A 19,621-nucleotide genomic window follows, 5' to 3' on the forward strand; every position below is an offset into this window, starting at 1 on the left:
TCTAGGCCTGCTTTTGTGGGTGCCCTCTGCACAGTGGCTTTCGGGGCCCTCCCACAGGCTGCTGTGGTGACGCGTGCAGGCGCCCCATGGGCGTTCCCGGTCTGAGGACCTGACCTCTCGCTTCTTTGGAAGGAGAGGATGAGATTACCAGAGCTTTGGATCCATTTTTGGATCAAATGAAAACCGCAGGCTAGTCCTCTGAGTAGCCTTCTCCTCTTACCGAGCTGGCGGGCTGGGGGGGCGGGCTGGGCGGGGCTGGAGGGGAGGGGCTGTGGGGCGGGACTATGGAGGGGCGGGGCTGTGGGGGGGGCGGGGCGTGGCGTGGAGGGGCGGGGCGGAGGAGCGGGGCTGGAGGGGCGGGGCTGGGGCGGGGCCGTGGAGGGGGGGCTGGAGGGGCGGGGCTGTGGGGCGGAGCTCCGGGAGGCTAACAGTTCCTTCTTTCCCTGGATCCAAGGCACAGTCACATGCTGCTCAGGAGGTGTGCAAAGCTCCTCCGTCCTCCAGCAGCAGCACTTGGCACATGGGAAGCCCTTCTTTCCAGATTCAAATCCACTAGCCCTGTTTCTATGATGCCCCAGTTACCCCAGGCGGTTACCCATCCTCTCCACCCTTTCATGTCCTTGTAGCTGTTCTGAGCAGTGCTTTGTGAGGTCCTTCAGGGCAAAGATCTCACCGTCAGTGAGACCTACACAAGTCCCAGCTAGAGCCTTTGCCACTTTGTTTACAGGGACTGTACTCTGCATCTTCTAATAAGACCCTGTGTTCATGATACACGTATGTTCACAGAACACTCTTTAAGAAACCCAGAACGTTCATCTTCTAGGCGAGGGACCTGTGTCTGGACCTCTGGCTCTAATGAGAGCCATCATGATGCTTTCAGATAAAATCACCCTGAATTCTTACAAGGTAATTAATTAAACTAATCACAGCCATACTGGTGATCCCCACTAAGAATATTAATGGTACCTTGAGCTGAAATTATTGAGTACCACGTTTTAAAATGGCAGGGAACCACTATTAGGTGACTCAGCTAAGCAGTGGCCTCTGCATTTAGACATCTGTTACCCCTTTGCACTATCGAGGTTGCCTCTTTAGAAGTACATTGCTTTCTTGCTACCTTCAAAGTAAGTTCGTTGGTGACTTCTGCCTTTAAAGTGTCATTTGCCTTAATGGTATTCACAGAAGGCCACTTGCCACATGACCTATGCCCTGCAGGGTGTCCTCTGACCTCCTTCTCAAGCCCACTCCCACCTTATGGCTACAGAGACAGAGCCCCCAAGTAGACCCACCATTGAAGTGTCTAGCTTAGGCCAACTTTTATGTGTAAGTCTTTATTTTGGCTGCCCGTTGTTTGGAGAGAGCTATATTTGTGGGCCCTTCCCTTGAGCAGCAGGTGATGCCTAGAGGACCTGAGACTGTGGCCCTGGCTTGGCTGGAGGAAATTCAGCAGACCCCACTGGGTTTTGGGGTGGGGTCACCAACCATCAACAGTCCTAGTACTGCGAATGCGCTCTCCCTCCCTCCCCCCCCCCCCCCCCCCCCCTCTCTATATCTGTGTGTGTGCTGATTCCTAACAATTTGGCCCCTTGGCTTGATGCGATCTAGGAAATGAACAGGTCTGTTTCTCCACCACAAGGTGTCAGTAGTGGGCTGGCCAGGAGGTAGCTCAAGGCACGGACCTTCTGGTGTGCAGAGAGGTCACGGGCTGCTGCCCTTGAAATTCCTAGTTTGGAAAGACTTCTCCTCTCATTAAATTAAGTTACCAAAAGCTCCCCCCTCGATCCTGCTGCGTCTCCTTTCAGATCATTGCCTCTGCCAGATGTCCTGACCATTCCTGAACTTCAGCTGAAGGGGTCAGTGCAGGTACGGGCAGAGCACTCGGGAGGGACGGGGGGGGGGGGGATATGCTCAAAGGCAGAAAAGTTCAGGACAGATTTTCGGTTTTTTGTTTGTTTGTTTGTTTGTTTGTTTGTTTGTTTGTTTTGATTTTTTGAGACAGGGTTTCTCTGTGTAGCTTTGCGCCTTTCCTGGAACTCACTCTGTAGACCAGGCTGGCCTCGAACTCACAGAGATCCGCCTGGCTCTGCCTCCCGAGTGCTGGGATTAAAGGCGTGTGCCACCACCCGGCCAGATTTTCGTTTTTAATCTCGTGTGAATTTGGGCTTCTATGTTCACTAGCAATGGGGGTTTGCCTCCTGTCTACAAAGTAACATCTTCCCCACTTTTTAAGAGATAGTAATCACGGGGTAATGTGGTTCAAGTAACATGAAATGATTTGTGTATTAGGTGACCTTGTGTACACATGGGTGTGGTTTTGGGGTGTAGTCTCCCACCGCCCCCCCCCCCCAGCTGTGTCATGGAGTTTCCTAAAGACTTCAAAGCAGGAGGAAGCTGGCTGACCTGGCTCAGAGGGGGACAGATGGCATCTCTAGGTGTGAGCTGCCAGCCATAAACTTCTGCTCCAGCCTGAGAGAGTCGTCTTCCTACCAGGTTCTTCCTGGATGCCTCCTGTGGCTCGTGTCCAGGGGAAAGCTGGTGACAACACTTGCTCTTTCCTCTTCAGTGAGTCCTCTTTTCCATGTTGGAAGAGGATGGAGTGCACATCTCAGAACCTAAGTTCTCCTCAGGACACTATCCTCGGGGATGGAGTGATGGAGAAAACCGAGGTGAAGTCAGGGAGCCACTGAGTTAAACTCGTGGAATTGAATGAAGGCGTTTTTTCCACTGGTGGCGTTATTTATGATGTCCTGGCTAGCCAGAGCCCAGCATAATGGAGGCTTTGGTTCCAGAGCAGTAGAAGTAGCCGGGACTAATTTTCTCCTTTGCAACTCTGTTAAAAACATTGAACTCAGTTGATATCAAAATCCAGTCCTGTCATAGGCCTAACTCCAGACTTCACCTGCCCATCACCTTTGCGGAGGTGGGGCCCAGAGCATTACGAGAGGATGATGGCAAAGAGCAGCTGAGGGTGTTTCTACAGCCATTGCTTCACACAGCTTTCTCATGGTCTGACCTTGGTGCGAGGGAGCTACTCTAGGAAAGGGAAAAACCCAGGATAAACTTGAATGGGATTTTTAAGGAACTTCCACTGAGTTACATATTAATTCATGGGAAAACGATACCTTTAGAATGTGGTTTTCCATTCACAATCATTGTGTACCTTTCCATTGAATCAAATTTTCTTTTATATTTTCTGTACAAAATTTTATTTCCCTATAAAGAATCAGCAAAACAGGTTCACTTTAAAGTAAAATATAATTTTAAAATTGAAATTATAATGGAGGTTTGAATAACTACATTTTTATTATTATTACAGCCATCAGGTAAATATTTGAGAGAGAGAGAGAGAGAGAGAGAGAGAGAGAGAGAGAGAGAGTTTTGAGTTTTGATAAGTACTGACAAAAGACTTAGTTTTAGGTTTGTGTATTATCATATCAAATAATGCCAACTTATATTTCATCTTTTATTTTATTTTATTTATTTGTTTTATCAAGACAAGGATTTCTCTGTGTAGCCCAGGCTGTCCTGGAACTCTCTCTGTAGACCAGACCTCAAACTCAGAGATCTGCCTGCCTCTGCCTCCCGAGTGCTGGGGCTAAAGGCGTGGTGGCGCCTGGCTTAATTATACCAAATTCTTTTTTTTTTTTTGACCAAGCAATCTTGTCAGTGCTTTAATGTGTCCGTCAGTCTGGGGGAGGCAGCTACACAGTGCGCTTCCGTGGTTCCTGCACGGCACCTGCTCTACAGCAGGCCCAGCTGGTGCTCCACCATCAAGTGCTCACTCTGTGACAGATCACTAAGAGTATCCTCAACACCAATGGTCTCATCACTGTCCCCTAAAATATCCAGGGCCAGGTTTGAGCTTGGAAGGAATGGAAGGCGCTGGACCTGCTGCACTGCCTTGAATTCCATCTGTAACTTCAGGGGGGCAAACAGACCCCGGGTGTTCCTTAGGGTGGGAAAGTTCATCTTGTCTTGGTTGAGCTGGAAATTTTTCTCGGATAATTCAGGAGGGTGAGTGGGCAAAAGTTCATTCTTTCACAGAAGAAAACCCTTTCCGGAGGAGATCCTGACTCTTAAACGGCCCAGTCGCTGAGGGCTCTGTAACTGGAATACTGTCCTTCAGCTGCGACCCGAGGCCTCCGGCGTTCATCATGGAAGCCGCTCTGCGAACGCTTCTAAGTCCGCTCTGATACCAAATTCCTAAACCATGGTTTCTAGAGACAGCATGAACAACGCCTGCTTTGTTTTGCTTTCCTCCCCTTTCGATCCTGATAAAACTTGTTTCTTTTTCTCTTCTTTCCTGGTTTGTTTTTGCATTGCTGGGGATTGAACCCAGTGCCTTGCTGTTCATGCAAGGTGAGCGCTCTGTCTCTGAACCAGGGCTCCCTCTCGCTTACTTCAGTTTCTTACAGTGCTGGTCAGCATCTTGAGGCCATCCTTCCACTTGTCCTAATATTAAGGGAAAGGGGGGTTTTAGAGATAGGTTTCACTGTACAGCCCAGGCTAGCCTGGAACTCACTCTGTAGCTCATGCTGGCCTTGAACTTGGGTTTCTTTTTCCTCGGCTTCCTGAGCACTAGGACTGCAGGCTTAAGTCTTTGCTTACTCATTTAAGGAAATTTTGACATAAGTATCTTTTATTTTGGAGTAATTATAGATTTATAAAAAGTGTTGAAAGAATAGTGCACTGAGTTCTCACTTACACCCCGCCAGATTCCGCATTGCTATCCTATTATACAACACAGTACCCAGAGGCCCAAGCCATCAACTGTGAAACGTCAACGTCAGCCAAACACTCCCCTTCGTCCAGATCTCGTTAGTTCTTCCATCCTTTCTGCATCCGGGATCCAGTCCAGGTGACCACTCAGTTACCTCGAATCCCTAGTGGCCTGTGGTCTGTGACAGTCTCTTGTTCTTGTTTTTTCATGAACTTGAGTTTTGAGGAGTACTAACTAGTTAGCTCTTTTGTAGACAGTCCACAAAACTTTGTTTAATGTTTTTTTCTTCCCCGTGGATGAACTGGGGTTGGCAAATGCCCTTTTCATCATACCCTGTCAGAAGGCTCACACTGCCGCTGACAATCGCTAATGAAGTTCACTCTGGCCACCTCACGAAAGCCTTGGCTTTCCAGAGGGAAGGAAGCTATCTCTTTAGTGTCCTTCTACTCTCTATTGCAACCACACTGTGTGTGTGTGTGTGTGTGTGTGTGTGTGTGTGTGTGTGTGTGTGTGTGTACCTGTACACACGTCAGGGGCAGCAAGGGAGGAGAGTGGATGGATGGAGGATCAAGTTTCATCTCTCTCGGTATGAAACATCTACACACACAATCTGGCATACATCCTATAAGGAAGATTTGCCTTTTGTGTTTGTTTTCTTTTCTTCTTTTCAGAAACAATGTAACATTTCTAGGTCCATTCATGTTTTCCCTGTCCTGGACTCCAAACTGGCCATTTCTTAATTTGCAAGTCAAGATCTATGTGAGGTGTGTGCACATGGGAGCCGAAATGTCACTGTGTTCTGGCCTTTCAGGAGAGAGAACTAAGAATACGCATAAAGCTTGCCCATGCACGCATGAGAAGCCACAGTTATGTTTCTGTCTATCTGTTTGCACGTTACAAAGCTCAACATGAATTCACACTGCTGTCTCTCATCATCCCAGGACCACTCGGTCCGTTCCGAGCTTCCCTGAACAGTCTGTAATCTCCTTCTCTCACAAGGAGAACCTGGCTCCTGCATCCGCCCTTTGATTTGCTCATAGTTTTGATAGTCTATCACCGAGTTCGGTGCCTTGTTCTTTACTGAGCTAGGAATATTTACTTTCTCCTTCCAATCTGCTTAAACATTTTTAATTTTGAATTATGAAGTTATATATTTCCAACTCACCATCTACTGCCAGAGTAACATGGCATATTAAAATGACTATATGAAATGCTAAGCTCCCTTGGTGTCTCTGTGTTAAGTCTAACTGGGTAGTAGAATTTTTCTTATACCTGAACTTTTGTACATGAAATTGCTGGGACTTAGTAGGTCAAAAATAGTCAAGTATTAGCAACCCACGTTTGATTTGCTAATGATGTGTTTAGAATTTCTGTACGATGCTTCTCAGGGAAGAGTAATACATTGTTCATTGCTCTTCTGTCCTGAAACTCAAGTGCTCCTAAGCCAGGGATGTATTTAACCATCACCGGGGAGGGTTAAAGCTTGAAGGTCGAACCTTTAGGAAGAAAGTAGGTGAGTAAAAGAGGAACCGAAAAGAGGAGATGTCGCTGGGGCCCAAAGAGCGGTGTGAGCTAAAGCTTCCCGCTGCTCCCTGCTCCAGCCTTCTCAACAGCGGCAGCGACCTGCCTCTTACCTCCCATGCTGTCCACACACATCCTGAGAACAGTGTGACCTGCAGAGGACAGGACAGGACACTCGTCACTGGAGATGCCTCCGTCTGCATAGCATTTAGACCGTGGGTGGACGCCCACTGTTGTCCCCAGCCTGACCTGCTCCTTTCCTCGGTTAACAGTACACTGTCCTCTCCTACAAGCCAATGCCACACTGCACGAGCCTCGGCCATCATGACACCCTCTCCTCTGTCCTCAGTGGCTGATCCAAATGTGCGCAGGAGACCTGAGTGGGTCCAAAACCGTCCTTCCAAGAGAGTGGCTGTGCTGACGGTGTTGGGGCAGTTCCCCTCTGCATCTCTAAGATCCTGGGCAGAAAGGGTGTGAATCTGTGTGAGTCTAGAACTGCTCTGATTTCCCTTCCCCTGTTCAAAGGCAGACAGAGCTAAGACTTGGGGCCAGAGATGGCCCTGCTGATCTGTTGTGAGTCCTGAAGCCCTCTGTGAATAACTCCCCTTTGGCTTGGGCTAATTATGTCCCCTGACAGATTTACGGTGGAATTGGCTAAATGAGGCCATGACAGAGGGTTTGTGCATTGTTTCAGGTCTCCGTTGTTTTAAATTGAGCCAAGGGTTTTACCGGTGCCAGGGAAGCGTGTTACCACTGAGCTCCACCTCAGCTGCAGAGACAGCACAGCTGTGATGTTGGGTGGTGGTGGCTCAAGCCAGCTGTCGTCCCTCCTTGGCAGCAGGGAGTGGAGGGAGTGACAACCTCAGTCTGTTTAGGGTAAAGAGCTGGTCGTTGGAATGAGAACGGCTCCCATAGGCTCTTATATTTGAACGCTTGGTCCCCAGCTTGTGGAACTGTTTGGGAAGGATCGGGAGGTGTGGCCTTGTTGGAGGACGTGTGTCCCTGGGGGTGGGCTGTGAGGTTTCAAAATCCCATGCTGTTGCCAGTGTGCTTTCTCTGTCTCTGTCACATGCTTGTGGATCAGATGTCAGCTCTCAGTGCCATGCTGACCTGCTTGTCTCCTTTGATTTTCTCCTTTTCAATGACTATTATATTTCTAAGATTTATTCACATTGATGCATCTATACCATTTACTTCTTGTACAGCAGTCCTTTGAGTGAAAATTGGAGTTTATGCCTCCCACTGTTAATAGACTTCTAGGCCATGCCAGTGTTTTGTTATTTGGAGCGATGGTGCTGTAAACACGTGTACTTTAGAGGGAAAATTTTCTGGTCCTGCTTGACTTTCTTGTCCTTTTTTTATTCATGGAAACTACAGGAGACACATATGGATAACAATGACTTTACAGAATGAGAAGACTCTGGATCCTTAGGCTTCATTTGAAGCACATCCCTCCAGCCTGCAGGGGACTATGATATACCTAAGACATAAGTCCCATGCCAAGCTCCTGATTTGGGGTTGCTTGTTGTAGTGACTTACACGGCTTATCCTGACTAGCACAAGTCTGCCTCGGGGTAGGCATTTGTTAATGCCTGTAACAGTCTATAACACAGGTTTACTTCTAGCACACAACAGTACTGATGAGGATGTACATGTTGGAGTAGCTTGTCTAAAGACTCACAACTAGGAAACGGCAGGGCTAAAAGCCAAACCCTGGTAGCCCCAGGTCCCAGATCCCCCAGCTTGGCCTCCAATTGAAAACTATATCCATAACTACCTACTCATTCAGGGAAACTAATTCCTCTGGCCACTGAGGGATAAAGAGAGTGAAGCCGTATGTCTCCTGGGGTCCCTTCCTTATAAACGCTAAGTCAACGGTTCTCAACCTGGCCTTTCACAAGGGTGCCCTAAGACCATGGGAAAACAGGTACTTAGATTGCAATTCATAACAGTAGCGAAATTACAGTTATGAAGTAGCAACAAAAATAATTTTATGGTTGGGGGTCACCAGAATATGAGGAACTGTTTTAAAGGGTCACAGCACTAGGAAGGTTAAGAACCACTGCTCTAAGTAAATGCAGGGGCTTATGAACCTGGAAGAAAATAACAAGGGAATTATTCAAAGAGCGTTATGAGTAACTAAAATAGCATCTTGTCATGGTGGTTCCTTTTCTTGGGGCTGGGCTCCCCTCTAAACAGTGCACCCCACATGCTCACCACAGATACAAGGCAGTCTCATGAAGACTGGGATTTCAAAAGCTCAAGCCAGGCCCCAGTCTCTCTCTCTCTCTCTCTCTCTCTCTCTCTCTCTCTCTCTCTCTCTCTCTCTCTCTCTCTTTTTTTCTCTCTCTCCCCCTGCTGCCTGCAGGTCCAAATGTAGAATTCTCAGCTCCTTCTCCAGCACCTGCATGCCACCATGCTTCCCACCGTGATGCTAATGGACTGAACCTCTGAAACTCAAAGCAAGCCCCAATGAAATGTTTTCCTTTATAAGAGTTACTGTGGTTCATGGTGTCTCTTCACAGCAGTAGAATCGACTAAGACAGTGGGTTACCTAGGTAACCATGAGAAGATCAATTTGGAGTGAAAAACCAACCCAGAAAAAAAAATCTTTTCTGGTGACTTTCCCCATCCTGGGAATTTTCTCAATCCCCACCACAGGAGAGACAAACAGGAGTCTGTTTGTCTGACCAGTCCAGACTCAGATCTGAGGACTCTTCTGTGAACTCTGGAGACGGGGCAATGGCCAGGGGTCTGGGCCTATCATCTCTCTGACTCACTGCTAACCCACTACTGATTATCACGCTCACATCACAAGAGACAAGACCGAAGCCTGGAGAGGTTGTCCCTTGCTCACAGCCTTGGGGTTCTGAGGAGGGGCCACAAGAGCGGAAGCCGGGCTCCCAAACGCAGGCAGCTTTCTCTTTGCTCTTACAAATACATCTAAATTTCTCGAATATGGATTGTATTACTCACCATTATTTCCTTCCTTCCTTCCCTCCTTCCTTCCTTCCTTCCTTCCTTCCTTTCTTTCTTTCTTTCTTTCTTTCTTTCTTTCTTTCTTTCTTTCTTTCTTTCCTTATTCTCACTATGTATTCCTGGCTGGCTGGAACTTATTTTGTAGACTAGGCTGGCCTCAAACTCATAGAAATACACCTTTCTCTTCCTCCCAAGTGCTGGGATTAAAAGCATGCGCCACCATGCCTGGGCTCCTTCATATTTTTAAATTGTTCAATCAACCGAGGGTCTGACTGTGGCCTGCAAAATCAAGTTCTCCTCTGTGACTAAAACTGAAAATGAAATAGCCCCCAACCTGAGTCACGGCTTGCCCGCCTCCCTCACACAGTCACGTGACTTTGTAGAGGTGATGACTGCTAAGGGGTTTCCTGAGGTGCCACACGGAGGCTTCTCATGAAGCCTGGAGTTGGAGTCTACTTGAAGATCTTTTCTGCTGCTGAGCGATGAAGAAGATGTGAAGAATCAAAACGAAACAAAACAACAAAGAGACCCGTGTCCTAGGGACCCTTTCCCGTGAGTTCCGAGCAAGGGAGGAAGTTCTAGATGACTCAACCCCCACATTGCCTGAACTCTGTGAGTAAAAACACAAGTTCAGACAAAGATGGTGATGATCATCACAATGATGCTATTCCTCGAAGGTAGTGAGTCTGTGGTTATCGAGAAGACAGAAGTTAAAGACATATTTGAAAAGGCCCCTTTAAAACAGTGTGCTGTTGATTTTTTTTTTTTTTTTTTTTTTTTTTTTTTTGGCTCTTTTTAAGGAGCTCGCCACCCAGCTCCCAAATAAATCACACACGAGGCTTATTCTTACTTATAAATGCCCAGCCTTAGTTTGGCTTATTTCTTATCAGCTTTTCTTAACCTAAATTATCCCGTCTACCTTTTGCCTCTGGGCTTTTTCCTTTTCTTACTTCGGTAATCTTACTTTTACACTGTGGCTGGCTGTGTAGCTAGACAGCTAGGTGGCTGGCCCCTGGAGTCCTCCTCTTGTTCTCTGGCTGCTTTTTTCTCCTCTCCCAGATTTCTCCTTCTATCTGTTCCCTCTGCCTGCCATCCCCATCCATCCTTTCTCCTGCCTTGCTATTGGCCATACAGTTCATTAGACCATCAGGTGTTCTAGACAGGCACAGTAACACAGCTTCACGGAGTTAAACAAATGCAACATAAACAAAAGTAACCCACCTTCAAATACTATTCTACAACAACAGTGCATTCGTTTCTGCAAACATACCATGTCCCTCAACATACAGAGTCGACGAGCTCAGAATACCGTATATCCAGGGTTGGCTCTTCCACATGCTGAACTGAGGAAGAACCCTCAGATCTCTGACTTCCCTGAGCCTCTTGCTCCTCTCTGTCTGGGAGTGTTGAGAGAAGACACCCCCAGAGTTCTTCTGTCTATTAGAGGTCAGCTTTCCAGAACACACTCAACAGTGAATTCCATCCCCAGAGAGATCACCCACCTAGGATGCCATAGGAGGGACACCAGTGTAGACAGACCAAGGTGAACTCCGTCTGTTCTTTCATCTCCCGGAAGAAGAAATCACTTCCTCCCATCTTTCCCTCCCACGGAGACTGCACTGAAGCCTCACCCACCCGGCCATTCCTTTAATTCCATTTTTGCATAATGTCTTTGAGCCTGCACTGTGGTAGTTTGAACAAAAACTCCTGAAAAGAAGCTGTGTCTGTAGAGACTGATGGACTGAGAGAATTCCAGTTCTGTGGAGAGGTTGGAATGTTGCAGGTCCTAAATGCTAGTTACCTTATCTCAGGCTAGTTCTAGCCCTCGGAACAGACCTTCCTTGCCCACCTCTGTATAGGAACATTGTGTGACTAACAGATAAAAACCTTTTGGAAACTATTAACTTAGCAGACCACTAGCTTCCACCAAGCCAGAAGCTAAGAATGTCACCAGACAGCCTCTTGGACCTATAGACAATCTCCCCCACCTCCCTTTAACCACCCCTGATGTTCCACCAATGTGCTTCGAACTTGTCTCCATATAGGTATTTATTTGTTCTGTAAAACTATACAACTTCATGAAATTGCTTCCACATCAGAGCACGGAATTTGGGGTATCCTAAATCTGTTTCGACAGTGGACTTCGGTGTTTTCCTTCCTGTTTATCTGTCTATCACATGTGTGTTTCAGAGGCCTTGGCGACTGGACCTTCAAAGAAAAGGCTTTGAAGTCTTTAAGAAATAGGTAAAGGGGGTACAGCTCTAGGGAAGTAGGAGTGAGACCAGACCTGCCTCCAAGCTCCCGTCCTCCAACTCCAAAAACCTCAGAAAGGATCGGGGACGTAGCCTCATAACTGAGTAATTGCCTAACATGCCAGTTTCTGGGTTCAATCCCTAGTATGAGGGAGAAGGTTAAAAACAAACAAACAAAAACAAAAAAACCCACAAACAAACAAAACCTCCGATCACAGGAGATCACGAGTCGAAGACTCGGGGATCTCCTGTAACAGAATAGTCACTATCTATGACACATTCTTGAAGGAACTCGGACCAGGTGTGACTTCCTCCTGCCTCTCCGCTTCCCTCCTGTGACAGGGCAGAGGTGGCTGAGGATGTGGCCTGGTTGTGGCCTGGATGTGGCCATCACAGCAACCCTGTCACCTGGTGGTCAAGGGGAGCAAAGCCTAAAGTCCCCCAGTGTCTGAGACCTGGAGGAAACAGACTGGTCTTCCTATCCTCCTCAGAGGCAAGCTGAGGAGAGCAGAGTCTTTTCCCAACCCCAGGCTGCCCCCACGGATGGGGACTCCCACTTCATTCTAGTCCTGTCCGCTGTATTCCAGGAGCCCATGGGGAGCTTTTTATGGAATCAACTGTGCCTGAAAGCAGCCAGGGCAAACCTGCTCCCCGCACCCCGCAAGCCCGGCCCTGCAGCCTCCTCCTCCCACAGCTCTGCCAGACTCAAACAGCTGCTTTCCAGGCCCCGAGTTTCCTAAGGCCTTGCCCAGGCGTTTCCTCCAGGCTCCAGTTGCGCTCTGCTGGTCCATTTCACCCCCAGTTTGGGACTGGCTCACGTCAGGAAAGCGGCCTTAGAGGGGACACCGCCCAGCTGCACAATCAAACACTAGACGCCCAGATGAGAAATCACAGCTTGAAATCGCATCCAGAGCCGGGCCGGCTTCTCGGCCATAAATCATATTCCGCTCCGTTCTGTTGGAACACAGGTCAGCGGGACCCCTGGGCGCCTCACCAGAGCGGCTCTCAGCAACAACACACGGAGAAAAGAGTGGACTCCAAGTCAACAGCCCAGCCCAGTACACCCAGACCTCCAGCCTTAGAGAGAGGGGGAGTCCAGGCACAGGGCTCCATTGTCTGTATCCCCCCCCTCTTTCTGAAACCCAGGCCTCCAGCGGCCTCCTCGCATGATAGGTGCAGAGCGGATTTCCAGAGCGTTTTACTCAATGCCTCTTTAAAGTGTCTAATTTTAATGAAGAACCTTTCATCTGCCACCCTGTTTCCAGGAGACGGGTTTGGAAGGAATTTTCACAAGTCACGGAGGCCCTTGGAAATGTGTTTCCTGGTGGCAAATGTAAAGCTGTAAGACACAAGATGTTCTCACTCTGGGTGAGAGTGGAGGGTCCAAGAGGAGGAAATAAAACACCCCCTTCCCCCCAAAAAGTGTTTCACGAGCCAAATGGAAGGATACAGAGGTACAAGCAAAGGGCTTCACTGGAAGTGTAGAAAGGGTAATTCTACCAGAGACCGGAGTCCTTCCTGGAGAAAACGCTAGGGCATTTAAGTGAGAATGTATGGGGAACGGAAGATGCCACGGAAGAGGAAAAGAGTACCCACAAACTGGAATGAGAGCTGAAGAACCCCAATACATACACAACACACACAAAAGAAGAAAAATCTCAAACCCACCCTCTCTGCAGCTCTTTGAGCCAGAAGGGGAAAAAAAATAAAATCAACAACGGTTGAACTGGAAGGTTCACAGCTGAACTGGGGCTCTGAACTGTCAAAATGGGGCTCAGGGTGGTAAGCGCAGAGGTGCGTTCAGCCGCAGCCCCTCCGGAGATGAGGCCGGGATAGATGTCGCCACAGCATGGCTCGACTCTCTCCCAAGCTCTTCTCATCAAGGGAGCTGCTCCCCCAGGGCTCATCTCCAGGGAGCTAGCATTTCCTGTGGACTGCATGGTGCACCCTCCACATGGGGTGATGGAGCCACCTAGGGAGGAGTTTAGTGCTGCCAGAGACCTCGCTGAGGTTCCCTGCTGGGCCCCTTGGCCTTCTGGGAAAGGGATTGGATGATTATGTAAAAATACAGGCCGCGGAGGTTGGGAATACGAGGCCATGGAATTTCAACATCAGATGAGCCAGCAGCTGCATTGGGGAGAGGAAGGAGAGATGGCGAGGAGCATAAGTCATGGACAACTCCAAACCCCTGTTATAAAATGGCAAGAGAGAGGCATGGGTTAACGGCTTTATGGAAACAGGGGCTCTGCGGGGTCACTAAAAAGCCCCCTCCCGAGACTGTGAGCACAGCTACTTAGAGTTTGAACTGACCAGGATTAAGATTTAGTTATTTACTTATTTATAATTTTTTATAAGTCAACGGATTGATTCTTGGACATGACAGTGTCCCCTGCAACTGGTGGTAGAAAAAGACACATTTCCTAGGTCTCTCTGACCCACAGTCCACACCAAATGACAGACGGGGACAGGCGCTAACCAGACTGAAACACAAAGACCAACCTGGTTTGTAAACGACGATTTCAATGTGTTTCTGTTTACCCTGTTCCTGCTAATGAGCTACTACTTGTAGATGCAAATTTTTAAGAATGTTACTTTCAGCCTGGAGAGAAAGAAACTGTAATTTGCAGTTTTTGCTGGGAGTGATAACCTTCTTAAGTAATGGGACTCGCTGATTAAGGCTGCTAACGAAACATTGTTGCCAAGCCTGGTCTAAAACCAGCTAGAGGACTGCTGTTTGATCCACGTTTCCACTCCCCCACTCCCCAGAGATCTCGAGGAGATAGTTCTCATTTAAATAGCCCTCATCTTTCACTGTATTTCATTGCTTCCACTAATAGGTCAGCCATAAGTTAGGAGCGGCTCCAAGACAGATACCAAGTCAACCTCAGCGAAGAGTTCAAGGAGAAAAGCAATTCTACTTAAAAAATGATTTTTTAAATGAAAGGTATAATGGGGAAATGTGTGAGTTCATTGAGCACTAAAATGAATGGAAGGTCTTAGCAATCAGGAGGCTCCATCCGTCCAGCTCTGTGGGGGCGGGGGCACTCTCAATTCCCAGAATTCCCTGGAGCAACAGCCTTTTCACCAGTACTCACACAGTGTAGAGGATACTCTTGTGCTGACTCACCCACAAACCAACCCCAGTCTGTTCTTTATACTTCCTGCTTAGATTGCCATTCGAGAGACCCCTGAGTAGGTCATCGGCTTACCTCAGCCTCTTCATAAGCTCTGTGAGTCCTCGCCCCCTGCAAAGCTCTGGTGGATCCTCCCTCTCTGGGCTGGGTGCGGGAGGGGAGGGGAGGGTGTCCAATCACGATATACTGTTTTACTGCTAAGTCTCAGACCTGTGGGCTAGTGGGCTAGCCTAGAGGTGTGAGCATGTGGGCTTTGTCTAGTCCAATCCCCTGGAATCTGGAACGATCACATGACTTCATTATTTTCAATGTCTTGAGATGAGGCATCCTAGAAAATTACTAAGGCTTTTCCCTTTTATTTTTCTCCCCAGTTCACGAGGTTAGAGGCAATATCTCTTTAAGTACATTAATAGAAAAATATGTTGCTCAAATAGTGAGGTTTTTTTTTGTGTACATGTACCAAAGCATTTTAAATATTTGAATTGGTTGACTCTGATGAAGATGTTTCCAGTAAAAAGATAAATTTTGTTTAAAATAACACCAGTCATGGTGAAGTGACTTGTCCAAGGCCTTCAGCTGGCCACTGAAAACCAGGACTAAATCCAGGGTTGTGGTTTTAGTTCAATGGTTCCATCCATCTTCTGTCTTTAAGAAGCAGGGCCAAGGGCTTGGGGCTGGGTTCCTGGAGTCCCAGCAAAGGGGATTCGGGCTGGGACAGGAGGTTCACAAGCTTGGAAACAGCCTGAGCTACACAGTGACACGCTGTCTCCAAGAAAGAAAAAAACAAACAAACAAACAAATAAGGAGGAGCATGGGAAGAAGTGAGATGGGCAGATACACACATCTGCAGGTTAAGGCGTGCGCGCACCTGCAGGTCAGCTTCCAGACCACTTGGCACGCTGTGCCAGGCCTAGACCCCAAGGAAGTCAAACCATTCGCCATATGTAACTGCCCTGGTCCAGCCAGGACACCTCCCTTCATCACGGAGCTAGTTCCTTTCTAAGATGCCTTTCTAAGACATCAGGGGTTCAGGTGGCCAAATCCACGTTCAGATTTGACATAAACACCGTAACATTCATGTTGGGATTCTTCTGTACGTTGCCCTTTGGTTACCATTCATACAGCTGTGGTAAGAACAGCTGCTAGTGAGAGCTGGGAATTGAGAGGCCCTCACATTCACAGCATCAGTGTGGCCTGGTTTTCAGAGCTTGCCTCTATCTGTTGGAGGGAGCAGTCTCACAGAAGGGATCTGTACACCATGAGGGAGGGCACTTGGAAGTGGGGTTCCTTGTGGAGCTGAGCACAAAGGGACTTCATGGGCATGTGAGAAGAGGCTACCATCCAATCTGGACCTAGGCTGGGGCAGGGGTGGGGTGGGGGCAGGGGTGGGGGAGCGATATGAGCTTAGAAGTGGTTTTATTGGAGTCAAAGTTCATAATTTTAGAGTTTTTAAACTTTTAAGTAAATGGAAGACAGAGGCTTTGGGAACTTGCACCCCAACATTCAAGAGCTACCCCCAGGATTTTCTTCCTGGCCTTCTCCAGCTGCCCAAATTCCTGGCACGGGAAGACCACTTTTTTCTTTTTCCTTATTTTTTTTGTTTTATTTTTGTTTTATTTTTAGGATAGGGTCTTGCTGTACCCAGGTTGATCCCCAGCTTGCCAGCCTCTGCCTCTGTCTTAGAGTGACAATATTAAGGGTGTACCACTGCATCTGGCTACCAGGGGGTTTCTGCCACCCATCAAATCTTTTTTTTCCCCCAGTGGGGAACCATTAACGTTGTCAAGGATCACTTCTGAGCGCAAGGAACAAGAGAGAGACCTGGGTCTGGAAGGTCAAGGTTGGGCTGGATCCATGACAAGCACTTCGTTCATTTGAATCACCCTGGATACCAGGAGGAGGGAGGGATCCATAAGTGTTAGGGAATGTTAACAGTCAGACCCGCCCCTTGGGGACCCGCCCAGGTCAGAAAAACACCCTCCCCTTCTCTCCTCTGTGCCACCCCCCCCCCGTGAGGTAGTGCGCAGGTCCTCTCTTACTTCACCCTTCCCCCAATAAAACTTTCCACGTGGATGCCCTGTCTGCAAGGCTGAGTAACTTTCCTCGGTGTCCCCCTGGCCTGCATGGTGTGTCTCCCTTACCCGCCACGGGGCACCTTGGCTCAAAGCCGCCAAGGCCTCTAGAGCACTGGTTTACAAAAGTAAGTATATGCCAGTTGTGCATATACAGGATTTGCAGGAGGCAGAGGCAGGAGGATCACGAGTTCGAGGCCAGCCTGGGCTACACATTAAAAAAAAAAAAGTAAGTATACATAGAGTCACTAGAAAGATTGGCTCAAGTTAACTCCAGGGGGCATGCCCATGGGGGCTCAGATCACATCTCCTATCCCTACCTGCTGTTACCTATGGGAGGAGAGTGAGGCAAAGACACTTCCCAAAGGCTGACTCAGGCCGGAACCAGAGAGTGGATGGGATGAAGGCCACACACACAACCTCAGACAGAGTCCATTCTGTGGTTAAAAAAAAACAGAAGCCGTTTGTTTCTGAAGCACAAACAGAAAAAAAGCTGCATCACCTTGAAATCTTAAGATTTAGAAATCGTAATCACACCCAACCTGGTAATAGATGGCTCTAAAAAAAAATGTCACTCACTAAAAACGAAAATCACACACCTCAAAAAGGAACCTATACCCTCAAACTAGTAGAATAATTAGGACCAGTGGGATTTTATCACACTGTATACATCTGACTATAATGCACCAACCAGTTACGTTTACGAGAGTGCTTAAAACAAAATCATAGCTGGGCGGTGGTGGCGCACGCCTTTGATCACAGCTCTTGGGAGGCAGAAGCAGGTAGATCTCTGTGAGTTCAAGGCCAGTCTGGTCTGCAGAGCAAGTTCCAGAACAGCCAGGACTACACAGAGAAACCATGTTTCAAAAAACCCAAAACCCCAAAATTATAAAATCAGACTTCTAAATAATAAACACATTGGCCCAAAGAAAAAGGTTATAAACAACAATAAAAATAAAAAAGCTAGACCATGGCCTTTATAGTAAGACTCTGTCCATCACAAAGGTGAACACATCCTTAAGAAGCAAGAGCATGCTATGCTTGCAGCCTGCTTATCACTGATGAGAAAGTGGTGAGTGTTTACAATAGGAACACATGCATGTTCACACCGAAATAATGTGTGTTCATGACGCGCACGCGCACGTGCGCGCGCGCATATGTGTGTGTGTGTGTGTATATGTATGTGTGTGTGTGTGTGTGTGTGTGTGTGTGTGTGTGTGTGACAGCATTAAAGCGGCAGATAAGTAAGTTTAATAAACTTCCCATTGTGAGGTCCAGGAGGAACGGAACTCAAGCTGTTTCTGCGTTTGGACACCACAGCTTTCCTCTGTTTTCTGCACCTTGGTGTGATGCCCACTTGATTTACATTTAACCTAGTTATCTCGTGTTTGCATGCTTCGCAAACTGAATTACAGAACCAAATTGCCTGTTACAACATCCCATTATGTGACACAATTACACTGGAACACCGTGAGGTGAGAGGATTGTACCAGTACTGGGAAGCACTGATTGCATCATGCTTGCAAAGAGCAGAAATTAAGGCAAGGCCCCTCCCCTAGGTGACAGGCTTTGGGGCTCTTTCTCCAATGTAAATACTGCTCACTATTCTTTCTCCAATGTAAATACTGCTCACTATTCCAACAAGAGCCATCCACTGCTGTTTATCCTGCAAAATTACAGCCACGGGTAATTTTTTAAGTTAGCCCCCAAACGACCCCATTCCCTAAACATAAAGTCCCACTCTTCCTCACAAGCACTTCTAAATGAAACAGAGTTACAGTGATGTCCCAGGATCCCATTGGGTCCACATGGCGTAAAGCACAATGGCTTTTCAAGTAACCCAAACATGCACAGTACACTCTCCAGGTCTTGCTCACACCAGTACCCCACACAAGCAAATGATGCACAAACTTTACTGCCTCAGCTTTTCCTCAAGTCCCCAACCTCAACAGAAGCACATGGACAGGAGCATGTATGTGTTCCTGTGTGCACACGTACACACACTCACACATAAACACACCTCACACACATTCATATACAGAGACACAGACACACACATGCACATACATACATACATACATACATACATTCACATATACACATACACAGACCCCACACACAGACACACACTCACATGCATACAGACAGTTATACACAGACAGACACACAAACATTCACATACAGACAGATATACACAGACACACACACACAGAGACACAACACACACACACACACACACACACACACACACACACACACACAGTCTGTGCCTTCACAAGTCTTTAATCAGAAAGGAGGGAAGGTCATGTAGGATAAGGACCCGGAACACAGTCGACCACTTCTCACTGAGATGGGAGGTGACCTTACTGTGTCCTGGGCTTCTGTCTGCTTCATGCAGTCCAGGGATGGAAGAAAGAAGCTGTCCAGGGACAGGGTGCAGCAGCCACCTCCCAGGTAGGGTGAGGTCAGGAAGCCTCCCAAGTGGGCACATGGGAATGAAGCCGAATAAAGAGGAGATTAGTTAAGGCTGAGTTGAAAGTATCTGCAAATGAACTTGTCAGCTTACAAAACAAAAGCCCCAATGTTCCAATCGTTATCATTCCACCTCGTGAGCTCAGGCAGCCGGATTTCCCAGTGCCCACGCACCCTTATTGTTGAGCAGGAGGCTTGTCACAGAATGGCAGCCTCTTCCCGGGCTGGAGCAGAGCACACCTGCTGGCCTCCTGAAGCTTTGTCGCGTTACAATAGCAGGTAATTAACAAAACTTTCTCCTGCTCGTGCAAAGAAAAAAATAGAAGGTAATTATGATAAAAGGAATGTATTGAATTCATTTATTTAGTTTTCTTGCACATATAGAGAATTTAAAAGTAAATTTATTCACAAATGCAGTTAAAGGGTGAAATCTTTATATTATAATTATTTCTATGTATAGAATGGAGAGTA

The 19,621-nt window shown here is 47.6% G+C and overlaps 1 pseudogene; it reads right to left on the reverse strand.

The window, feature by feature from the left end:
- Window positions 1-3,590: 3,590 nt before the first annotated feature.
- On the reverse strand, window positions 3,591-4,442 carry LOC114710662 (annotated as a pseudogene).
- Between the last annotated feature and the right edge of the window lie 15,179 nt (window positions 4,443-19,621).

This window comes from Peromyscus leucopus, chromosome 8a (genome assembly GCF_004664715.2).
Source record: "Peromyscus leucopus breed LL Stock chromosome 8a, UCI_PerLeu_2.1, whole genome shotgun sequence".
NCBI lineage: Eukaryota > Metazoa > Chordata > Mammalia > Rodentia > Cricetidae > Peromyscus > Peromyscus leucopus.